We start from the raw sequence: 9,945 nt of genomic DNA, 5'->3' as shown, positions 1-9,945 counted from the left end.
AGACGTGGTTTACTGCATGAATAGCAGCACGCGGGAATGCGGCAGTGTGTGTGTGTGTGTGTGTGGGTGTGTGTGTGTGTGTGTGTGTGTGTGTGTGTGGGTGTGTGTGTGTGTGTGTGTGTGTGTGTGTGTGCGTGTGTGTGTGTGTGCGTGTGTGTGTGTGTGTGTGTGTGTGTGCACACATGCATATGTGTGTGCATGGTCAACACAGCGTTAAATTAGCTGGTGGAATTGTCAGAGACATCATTAAGCTGTTATTAATATCAGCCAGGTAGCGTCCATACATCACCACTTCTAAACAGACAGGTTCATCTCTGCTGGGACGGCTGGAGGAGGCAGAGTGCCCCGCTTCCTCTTCCTGGGGCAATTAATAGTTGTTGGGGGTTTTTTCCACCGTAACCGACAATAAGAAGTGAGGGAAAAGCTAAAGAAGAAGAAGAAAAGTAGAATGTCTGACCTTCTAAGAAACAAGGCTTTACTCTTCGATTTTTTTCTCTTTTCTATTTCTTTCATGCTTTGCATCTTTTCTCTCTCTCTCTCTTTCCTGCGCTCCACTCCCCCAGCGTGAAACATTACTTTTATGCCTCCAGTCCAGCTTTATTGGAAAAAAAGAGGACTTTCACGCTGTTGAAAATGTCAGTAGGCCTAAATAACACACATATGCCTTTTCACAACCCTGGCCCCTTTAAAAAAAAAAGAAAAGGGAAGGTGGAGGAAAAAAATTGCAGAACTGGTGGCGGCACAGAGTGAGTGCAGTGAAAAGGTTACGGAGGGAGAGAAGAGGGCAGGCAGGATGGCGTGAACGCAGAGAAGCGGCGTCCCGCTCTCTGCGGGGGGAGGTGTAAAAAGCAGAAGTGTTTCAGCGCCGGATCGATGGAGCTAACTCCACGGAGGCTTTCATAATTGACCACTGTAAACGAGTGCGTGCACGAGTGTTGTGTTTATGCGCGCTTGAAATGATGTTTCTGAGAAAAGGGACCAACTGGATGGGGGTTTTTTTCTCCCTCTCCTTCAGATTGCTAAAACCTTTATCTTTGCTTGCTGTCTGCTCTGTTCTTAGTCTTTACCAATCCTTCAGTCTCAGATTTATTCTTCTCGATCTGCTCTTTCCTTCTCTATTTTTTCCCCCCCTGTCAATTTCACCTCCTTTTCCCTCCTTCCTGCCCCTTCCTCTCGTCTTTAGGCGTGTGGTTCTGGGTCACCCTGCCCCAGTGAGACAGCAGAGCCCAGCCCAGAACAGGCCAGTCCAGAGGCTGGGAGCTAGATGGCAGCAGGGCAGGGTAGGTATGACTCCCCCCTCTTCAGCCTTCGCTTTCACTCCTCCCTCCTTCATTTCTCTGCACGTATCTGTTCTTCTTTTTGCCTGTCATCTTTTTACTCCTGTGTTGTATTTCTTGGTCTTTTTTTTTTTTTTTTTTTACCTCAGTTGTTGTGTGATTGTCCTTTTTATGACGCATCCTAATTCAGTGTGGGTTTTTCTATTTGCAGTGTCTTTCATACCCATTGAACACATTACATTTTGGCACAGCTGCAAACTATAATTGTTTTTCTTTTTCTTTTCTTTGTGACCAACATAGAGTAGAGGATGATTCTGAAGGAAAAGGGTGCAAAGAATTTTTTTTTATCTGCATTTGTGTTCATCTCCTTTACTCTAATAAAGTCCAGCACATACACAGATTCTTTCACAGAGGTTTTCTAAAATATTTCAAAGTAATGTAAGTCTGGAAAGCTGGAATACCAAGACACAATCCTAATGGACACACTACTGACCTGACGCTTGCAAAGCAGCCAATCCAGGAGAAGCATTAGTTTTCCTTGGTGCCGATTGGCTGTTCCCCCAAAGGTGGAGATAAGGGAGACTGTCGATATCAACTTTTGTTTGTGCAACATTAAAAATAGCAATGAAGCAGCCCATAATCCATGGTCCCAAAACCAGTTTGCTAATCTCAAATTAGCAGCCTTATGGTCCTTGTCTGTTTTATAAAAAAAATTCTACAGAGGAAGAAATCATCAGAGTTCCGGTACAGTGGAAACAATTCTCACTTATTTATAGGAATTACAGCAAATCTTTTAAAATTGAACACATCACACAGAAGAGTCACTTTCTGTAGACTCTCTAACGTGAAAGAAATTAGCCTGGTCATCTGTGGAATCAAAGACAGTGACAATCTGCAGCGCCACCATTTGGCTGGAGGGTAAAACGTTGCAGAAACACAAAATCTTAGCAAGTGTTTTTGTTTAGTTGCTAGTGCACATATCTTAGCACATTTGAACTAACTTACAAGTAGCTTTTCTGCAAAATATAAAAGCTTGTTTTCAGTCAATAACTTCTTAATATTTATTTTAAAAACGTGTTGGTTACTTGTAAGACATTTATCCCATGTTATCAGTAAAATAATCGGCCAGTGGAACTAGTACTTTTTTAAAAGGAATAATTTGCTTAAATTAAGCTTGAACATTTTGCTGAAAACTAAGCTAGTTAGTTGTTTTCAAGTATACTAAGATATTGGCACTAAAAACTATACCAACATCTTACCATAAAACTTGGTAAGATTTTGTGGTTTTGCAGTGAATCGCTGAGCTTTGTTACCTCAACAAAACAGCATTATATCCAATACTACATGTGGTAGTACAACAAGATGATTTCCACTGTGAATATTAAAGTATATTTGGTGGTTGAACTTTTACAAAAGGCATTTTTAGAAGAGGTCTCAAATATTTGCAAATTGTAGCTATTCGCAGCATCTGTGGTCCCCGCACCAGTCGGTGTAAATGATTATCACTTTCATTCTACGACAAAATATTGTCGTACTTTGTGTTGTGTCTGTTGCATAAAATGACATTGCACTGGTTGTACTGAGATCAAATGTGATGAAGTTTGAGGTTAATGGAGGCTCTGTAAGACCAGACATTTGATGCAAACTGTAAAGACCTTTTGTGTGTCTACGCTTTCGCCGTTGTGCTCTCGCTGTGTCCTGCATTCACACCCAGATCCGTAAATAGCGCACATCTCCGTGGGACAGTCTTTGTGACAGCTAATCAGAAACTGTGCACTTGGATGAGCATCTCATCTGCTGGGATTTCAGCACAATATGTTAATCTTGGATTCTTTGCTCAGTGAAACCGTGATCCATGCTGACATGCTATGAATTATATATGTAATCTAACAGGTCATACGCTCGCCGCTGCTAAAAGTGACGAAACTCGTATAGACAAGCTAAAATAATCCTCCATCGGCTGGAAATTTCAGCCAGGAACATGTGGAGGTGCAGTATGCTTATTTAATAAGTCACAGAGAGAGAGAGAGACCCACACACACTCCAAAGAGGAGAGCCATTTTGATCCCCTGCCTCCCCGCCCGGCATCCTCACCCACACGGTTCTCAACAGCGGCTCCTTAATGATAGCTGCTGGCACTCACACTGGGAAAAAAAATCGAATGGTTTTGTTTTCATCAGCTAATACTTGGGTGCCAAGATTAATGACTAGCCCCATATAATTGGCATTAATTAAAGCAGAAGAAGCCCTGAAGTGCGTTCTGATTCCAGAAGAGGAGGAGGAGGTGGAGGGTTGGCTGAGCAGCAAGTCTCCTCTTTCCCTTTTCGTTTTCCTTTTTTTTTCTTTTGGACCCTGGTTCTGCAGGGCAGCAGGTGGATGTGGGGTCCCGAGTGTTGAATCTGGCTGAAACTGGAAGCCTCCTCTTTCTGCGGGAGGTGGACCCGCTGTGGTCCAGTGGCGCCGCCGCTCCCATCTGGTGTTTACTTGCTCAATCACATCTACTTCAGACATCTTCCCAAACACACACCTGTCCGATAGGCTCGGCCCGCTCCCCGGACGAACACACCTGTGATCGATGCTTTTACCACCTGCGCTCGAATCGGAGCCAAAAGCCGAGCCCCTCCCACGCTGGTGGGAGCGTTAAGTGTTTTTTTTTTGTTTGTTATTTTCTCGGGTCATCTCATCGTGTCCAGCAAATACTCTCTGGTGTCTACCGTGAAATGACCAGTTTCCACAGTTCGCTGATAAAATCTCACACACACACACACACACACAAAGGTAGATCAAACTCTTCAGCCTCCAGGTTGGGCCACGTCAGCACATCACTCATACCTCCGCCGAGCCGCCATCATACCTCCCTCCATCCCCGCTCTGTCTTGGCCCGGGATGAAGTGGCGCCGGGCGGACGTGAGGCGATGCTGCGGGGCGGTGTGGCGGGGCGGTGTGGCGGTGCGGCGGTGCTGCGTTGGCTGATGGTGAAGTGTGTGCTTGCCGTCACTGCTCGTCTCAGCCCCTCTGTCACTTCTCTCAGGGCTGCAGGCAGCTACTTTCTGCTGACTGCTTGGCCTCGGCCACTGCCACATTTATAGCCCACAGCCGAGGTTGATGGCCCAGCCTCGGACCCAGCTGCTGTGAGAGAGTCATGAGACGGTTTTGTTGGGCTTTCTTAGTTTTCTTAACTTTCTCATACTTTTGATGTGCAATTTTCTATTATCAACCTGCAATCATTCACGATACCTTTAAAGTCCAGATCTAAGTCCAGTTGAGAATCTGTGGCACATTAAAACACAGAGGAAGGTGGTTCTAGAAAGTATCGGCTCTGCAACCTGTGGCTCTGGAGCCGCAAGTGGCCCTTTGGACCTTACGCAATGGCTCTTCATAACTTTGGCTAAGAACGATAGAGAACCAACTCGTGTTTTTAATCATAGATATGCGGGTTTAAACAGTGTTTTTTATAGAGTTATTGTCTTGCATATTCACAGAATGAGACTAAAAGTGCCTGTCTTTCTGGTCATTTGGTTGAAATGATTTTTCTTTAATAAGCATAATCTTTCCATAAACATCGACAAGCATAGAAAACGTGTCAAACCCGGGGTCTGCAGGCCAAATCCGGGCCACCATAGTTATTTCTGTGGCCCTCTGGGCCTCAGAAGATCAAAGATATATAACTTCAACATTACAGTTAAGTCATCTCAGTTTTTATTTGCATACTGCCAAATCACATCAATGTGAAAAGATATGAAATAGTATTTTAATAAGTAGTCAGTGAATGCAGAAACGGCTAAAATACTTTTTAACAGTTTAAGTAGTAGATTTATTAGTACAGCCTCTGCCACAACCAGCCCTTTGAGGACATTCATGATCTGAATGTGACCCAAAATACAAATGGGTTTGACAGAAGAACATCCATCTATCTATTTTCTGCAAACTGTTTGTTTTAAAACCTACATATGGGAAATGAAATGGTGGTGGTTTAAAAATAAAAAAAAATCTGCAGTGTATTAAAAATGATATATTTCGCAGCAGGGTTTTTTAAATTTTTTTATCAAAAGATCAAGTAGCTTTTGTGGCTCTAAAAGTGTTTTATTCAGCTGTACTGAGAGCAAATATGTCTACTTGGAAGGTAAAGGCCGCACCACCCTGGGTTATGGAGGGCTGAACATAAAGTATTCCAATTTGTATCAGTTCCTTCTACCTCAATTTGTTTTGAGAGTTTTATCTGAAATAATACACTAATATGTTGAGTTTCTAACATGACCAAGCAGGAAATAGTAGCTACCATTCAGTATGAGCAGCTACTGCCTCCTCAGAGGTTTGACTCCAACCTCTAAATCCTCTGCTTCTCTTTGAGGGGGAGAGCTACGACATAGTAGGCCGGCTCCAGATCAAGCTGCCAGTGTGGCGGACTGAATTATGTGTGCGGTAATAACCGCCCAGTTGTGAGCGGTGTGCAGCGGGGCTCGGTGCTCCGTCTGCGGGCTCTTCCAACCTGCTCAGTCGGAGGGGAAACTCCATAGCCGGTCCTTCAAAGTCTCCGGTTTATACGTCTGATTCATGCTGGTCCTGGAGGTGAGCCCGAGGTGGGAGCGAACACACATGTCAGCGCACGGCGACACACGGAAACAATAATGAATGTTATATTAAAAAAAAAAAAAAAAAGAAGTGGGCAAAGGAAGAACTGACTGAAGTCTGGGCTTTAGGGCAGTGCGCTACTGACACCTGGTGGCGGAGTCAGGTACGACCGCCGCAGCTCTGGGTTGCACCTGTCACGGCTTGTGGGTTTATGATGTTTGCGGCTATGCAAAGAAAAACGCGTCTGACTTTCTGTTTTCTCTCTATCTCATCAGCAGAAGGGGAAGGATCCTCTCTACGCCCAGATCAACAAGGGGAAGAAATAAAGAGATACCCAGGAAGACAGACCTGACCAGCACTGAGTGAACAGGAGGAGAACCCTTTACCTCTGAGTGTGTGTGTGCGTGCGTGTGTGTGTGTTTGCGTGTGCTTGCATGTCTGGCACATCCCCGCCTGGCCAAGCCCTTCATCTTCTTTTCCTGCTAACAACCTCCCAGGAGGAGCTTCAACACTCCCACAAGCCTCCTCCTACTCCTCCTCCTCCCTGCAGTCGTTCCTCCTCCTCAGAGGAGCGAGCCCTCTCAGTCATTCTCCACAGGCAGGAGGGACATCCATCACCCAGACAGGTCCAGCTCTCCCTCCGCCACGCTGTCTTCTCCGCTCCTCTCTCCTCTCCCCTTTGGCGACTCACACCCAGCCTTACGGACATGAGCCACTCCTCTCCCTCCTTTCTTTCCCTCCCTCCGTCACTTTCACACCCTTTCCTCTGCCTATCGTGTCTGACCAGAGACTCTGCTGCCTGGAAGAGACTGAGTCGAGCAGTGCCTCCCTGTTTGTGACACGCACACACACGCATACGCACGCACACACTTTGCACTCGTCGTGTGTAACGGACAGAACCTGCATCCGTCTAGCGAGGCGATCCCTCGGGGAGGTGCCCAGACTCTTAGGGATGGCCCGTTACCGGGGAGGGTGATCACTGCTTCTGATTGGTTGGCTGATTGATTTTTGGGTATTTTCTGCCCCTTGCTTGTGAGTGTCTGCTGGATCACTATGCAGAATCAGACTCTCTGGGAGCTACTCACACACCAACTCCACGCACCCTTTGCACACAGCAGTGAGCCTACATGCAAAGACACACGCACACACACACACACACACACACACACACACACACACACACACACACACACACACACAGAGCCATGCCCACACCTTGTGTAACATGTGTACACTCAGTAATTTGCCAAACGTCTCTGCGGCGCACAGCCAGACTGGCAAACCAGACCGCTGGTGGAGGAATGGACCCCGGGAGGGAAGAGCTGCGAGTTGAAACAGATTCTGTGATTGAACTCTTCATTCTCTATAGCTTTTTGTACAATAATGATTAAAAAAAAAAAAAAAAAAAAGGAAAAAAGAGAGATCAACCTGGGAATATTGAATTTTTATTTTATAAAGTCAATCAAGCCGCTGGAGTCAGCTCTACCGGGTAATATAGAGTCAACCTGGCTTTAAGGCATCTGAGCGTTGATTTGCCAAAACTCATTTTTGTAAATAACGAGAACGACGACCATTCTGTCCGCTGGACGTCTGTGCCATAAAATGGGAAGGCTTCGGTTATGCAAAACTCTTGATGTTAATCCAAGCAATACCAACACACAGTGCCTTGCAGAGGTATTCATACACCTGACTTTTGTTTTTTTCCTTTTGAACATTTTGTCTCCTTACAACCGCAAACTTTATCGTATTTTGTTGCGATTCTATGAAACAGACCAACACGAAGTCATGCATATTTGTGAAGTAGACGGAAACGATGACAATATTTTAAAGTTTTGCCACCAATTTAAATCTGAAAGGTTGTGCGTTTGTGTCTTATCTCCCATCTACTGGGTTCCCCCAGTATAAAATCTGCCGCTACCAGTTGCTTTTATTCACTCAAATGAAAACAAATTCATGTAAAAGGTGGTTTCCACTGATATGCACTCAGCTCTTACTCTCATAACCCAAATTAAGACCGTCTGCCTTCAGAAGACACCTGATTGGGGAATAGCGTCCTGGCAGAGGAGGTGCCACAAAGTATTCGGTCCCCTTTACTCGTTTTTTGCCTAAATAAAATCCAGTCCATTGAATTGAAACTATTTGTGTTCAGCTCCCAATGCTGTTCAACCAGTTTCCTTTAGATGTCGCCTAATTAGTAAAATGGTTCAGCATTGTTATTCCATGCTGAGCTGATTAGGTTTTTAATAGTGAGCACAAAAGCTGAAAACCACGTTTACCTTCCCTTCCACATTCATGCATTATTCCGTGTTGACGTATCTCAAAATATCTCCCCTCCCCACCGACTCCCCTCTCCCCTGATATATTTTGAGGTTTGAGGTTGCAATGTGACAAAATGTCAAAACATCCTGTGTTGTGAATATTTTTGCAAAGCACTGCATGTTTTATTTTTTTGTTGTTGTTTTTTTCTTTCTCTCCCTGTTTGCTTTGTTTTGTTTGCAGCTTCAGCTCCGTGCTGCGTCGGTTTTTTTTTTTTTTTTTTTTTTTTTTGTGCAGCTTTTTAAATGAGTCACTCAGTGATTTCCAGCGTCACCGCCCCGCTTTGTCTTCTGAGGTCCCGTCACTGCAGATTACGTTTATGTCCAAAGCATATTAGCTTCTACAGTTTGTGTTTGCGCCCAACCCCCCCGCCCCCCTGACCCCCCCCAGCGTGGCACAGCCCTGCGCTTTTTCAACCTCAAAACATTCATTATTGTGTTGCAGGCAGCACCGACTGACTGCAGCCACGTCTGCGGGCCTCCATCATCCATTGCCCCTTTTTGGTCAGGTGCCAAATTCCCACTGTATCGTCCCGCCTCCCCTCCCCCCGCTACAGCTTCGTTAACTGTGATGCCAATATATCCCTGTTTTATGGCCAGTGTCCCCACGCCACTCGAAAGCTCTTTTGGACTTGGAATAACAAACTAGACAAACTCTGATACTACTAGAAGGTGAGGAAAGAAGCTGATTAAAAACAAAGGGAACCGTTGCTGTTTGAGTACATAACATTTCTAGACCTATTTTAACTTTACCTCAGCTAACACTTTCTTAATGTAAATTGAAGCATTATTTTTATCTTTATTGAATATGACATTCTACAGTGGGTTTTTAGATTTTTTTTTCTTTTTTTCTTTTTTTTTTGGGTTCTATCTTGATTTACGTATTCCACCATGTATTATTACCTGTTACAAATAAACACTCCCCAAATGATTCATACGTCTTTTTATTGCCTCTGACTTTTGGTGTGTTTGAGTAAAGAGAGAGTGAGTCTAATGGGGTGTAGCTGCCAGGGGTGACCCCCCCCCCCTTTAACCCCCTCAGCGTGTCTTTAGTTACTATTAAGCGAGTGCCGCAGCCTTCATGTTGTAATTTAACACTGTTTTAATAACCTGTCACAATCTGCTGCACATGCAACCCCTGATCCAAGCCGTCACCAGTTTTATTACCATGCAAGTACAAAGCAAGGACCTGAGCAAACTTCCCCTTTCCTTCTGGCTTAGGATGCGTTGCAGACTTGCATGCTGATTTATTTATTTTCAGGCTGGTTCAGTTCACTCCTACAACTTAAAGAACAGATCTAGGCGTTGACTCTTCCCAGGACTTTGATCTTCTTTACTCTCAGCCAGTCCTAGGATGCTTTTTTCATTACTGTTATGCTGTAGGGCCTCTTTTTTTCTTTCTTCTTTTTTTTTTAAAGATTGCTTAACATTTTCCTAAAAACTCACACATGGTAGATTTCATAATGGTTTGCTGGTTCAGGAAAGCATTCCCAAACTTCCACCTCCATGCTTCCCACTTGATGCGAGGTCATTTTCTTGGAATGTTGTTGTTTGTTTTTTTTGCCAAGCATGTCCATCTGTTCTTCTGTCCAAACATTTCAGTTTTTAAACTCATTACTCCAAAGAACATCATTCCAGAAATCCTGGTCTTGGTCTACGCTCTGCGTCAAATGTAACTCTGAATTTTTCTTAGAAAACATAGGTTTGGCGCTTGCTTACCTCCCGTAAAAGTTTCATTACAGCATGCACTGCTGCAGGTGACTCGGCAACATTTTGAATTT

General features: G+C 44.5%; 1 long non-coding RNA gene across 1 annotated transcript; it reads left to right on the top strand.

Annotated features, from left to right (window-relative positions):
* The first annotated feature begins 171 nt into the window (after positions 1-171).
* On the top strand, positions 172-7,266 carry LOC103461113 (uncharacterized). Its single transcript, XR_533049.2, has 2 exons — positions 172-1,280; positions 6,128-7,266. It is a non-coding gene; the product is annotated as an uncharacterized LOC103461113 (long non-coding RNA).
* The last annotated feature ends 2,679 nt before the right edge of the window (positions 7,267-9,945 follow it).

Source organism: Poecilia reticulata, unplaced genomic scaffold, assembly GCF_000633615.1.
Source record: "Poecilia reticulata strain Guanapo unplaced genomic scaffold, Guppy_female_1.0+MT scaffold_618, whole genome shotgun sequence".
NCBI classification, from domain to species: Eukaryota; Metazoa; Chordata; class Actinopteri; order Cyprinodontiformes; family Poeciliidae; genus Poecilia; species Poecilia reticulata.
This window is presented reverse-complemented; position numbering and strand designations above follow the sequence as displayed.